General features: G+C 42.1%; 1 pseudogene; it reads right to left on the bottom strand.

The window, feature by feature from the left end:
- Window positions 1–271: 271 nt before the first annotated feature.
- LOC123621705 lies at window positions 272–847 on the bottom strand (annotated as a pseudogene).
- Between the last annotated feature and the right edge of the window lie 1,353 nt (window positions 848–2,200).

Raw genomic sequence — 2,200 nt, 5'->3', positions numbered from 1 at the left:
CCTTGTGCACAAGCTAAGTAAACTTTTTCTTTGCTGCCACGTCTAGGGACGTCTCTTTTTTGATGTTGTTATTTAGTTTTTATTTCATAATCATAAAGTTAACTCTGCAACCCAGCTGGACGTGGAGGGGAATAATGAAAATATGGAACCCGGAAAGCTGCAGCGAGAGCGCCAAGATTTCAGGAGGTTGCGAGCGAGTGGGGTAGAGGGGTGCTCTCCCGAGCTACAGAAGGCATGTTCCGGTGGTTAAGACAAAACATGTAAGTCAAATTTATCGGAGTTGTCCACAGGCAGCAATGGTGATCTTCTTGCTGGTCTTGCCATCCCTGGACCCAAAGCGCTCCATGGCTTCCACAACAGTCGTGCCCTCTGTCACCTTGCCAGAGACCATGCTTGCCATGCAGCCACTCAGCCTTGGCAGTGCAGGGCAAAAACTGGAAACCATGTGTGTTGGGTCCAGCATTTGCCATGGACAAGATGCTTCAGGATGAAGTTCTCCTCATCAAATTTCTCACCATAGATAGACTTGCCACCAGTGCCATTATGGCATGTGAAGCCACCACCCCGACACATAAACCCTGGAATAATTCTGTGAAAGCAGGAACCCTTATAGCCAAATCCTTTCTCTCCAAGTGCTCAGAGCATGGAAGTTTTCTGCTGATTTTGGAACTTTGCAAACAGCTCCAATCTGTTAACATAGCTTTATGGATTAGATAAGCAGTCACTTCTTGGTTTCCAGGTCCTTTACCTCAAAGGAGATGCGACCCAAGGGCTCACCATCAACGGCGACATTGAAGAACACAGTGGGGTTGACCATGGTTAGTAGCAGGTGACTCCGGGAAGCAGCAGCATCTGCAAAGCCTAGTGATGTCTCTTGCTTTCTATCCTGGGAGATTATAGGAACCCAGGTACATTGGTAACAAGGCTAGTCTCCAACTCCTGGGCTCAAGTGAACCTCCTGCCTCGGCCTCCCAAAGTGTTAGGATTACAGGCGTGAGCAGCCGCACCTAGTGACACACAGGTTTTTGCTATGTTGTCTTCTCTTTACTGAATGTAACCGTATAGAGTTCTTAAGTCATTTCATAAGTGTGTGTCTTGCTTTCCAGTCAATTAAGATGATAAGGAACTAGATCTGCTTTTCTCTGGCTCCCAGATTGCCTGGTACAATGTTCCCGACATGCAAAACGTGTTCAATATTCTTAATGAACAAATATTTTGATCACAAAATTCCAAGAACTTTTCCTTTTCTCCCCAAATGTAGCTCCCCAAATGTTCCCTGACCTTAGTTGAAATACAGTTAATTGTTGTTATTCACAGATTCCCTATTTGTGAATTCTCTTACTTGCTAAAATTTATTTGTAACCCCAGGAGCAATACACACGGCACTTTCCTGGTCTTCGGTGGATCTATGCAGTGAGGAAACATTTGTGTCACCCAATGTGTATGTTCCCAGCTGAGGTCCAACAAGGCAATATTCTGCCTTCTCGTTTCAGCTCATACTGTAAGTAAGTGTCCTTGTCATGGTACATTCAGTGCCACGTTTTTTGCAGTTTTGTTGGTGATTTCACTGTTTAAAATGGCTCCCAAGCAGACAGCTGAAGTGCTGTCAAATGTTCTAAGCACAAGAAGGCTGTAATGTGCCTTATGGAGAAAATATGTGTGTTAGCGAAGCTTCGTTCAGGCATGAGTTATAGTGGGGTTTTCCATGAGTTCAGTGTTAATCAATCAACAAGATATATTAAATTTGGTATCTTTAAGTGGAAATACACATAAAACAAAGTATTGTATTGATTGATTAACAAAAACACTGTGACCAGAGCCCCATAAAGACCTAACCCTGGATTTCCCCTATGAGCAATTGTTCAGCATTTGCTAATTCAGAGTTCACAGTGACTTTATAGAACATAAATACTGCAAATACACAGAACTGACTGTACTTAAATACTTAAAACATTGGTTAGAATTGCACAACCTGAACTACTAGAGTTAAGTTGCTCACGAAGAGTCCACACTATTCTGTGTATGGACCAAGATTGTGCTAAAATTTAATAATTTATTTAATAAGCATCATACACATTTTGCCTATTTAGAACATTTTGTTGATTCCACAACAGTTAACTCTCATTCCATAAATAAACAATTAACTGCAACATAGTTTGATGTGGCTCCTACATATGAAGACATTATTGCCTAAGCTATT

The sequence above is a fragment of the Lemur catta genome, chromosome 16 (assembly GCF_020740605.2).
Source record: "Lemur catta isolate mLemCat1 chromosome 16, mLemCat1.pri, whole genome shotgun sequence".
Lineage (NCBI taxonomy): Eukaryota > Metazoa > Chordata > Mammalia > Primates > Lemuridae > Lemur > Lemur catta.
The sequence above is the reverse complement of the archived record's forward strand: the minus strand, read 5'-3'. Positions and strand labels throughout refer to the sequence as shown.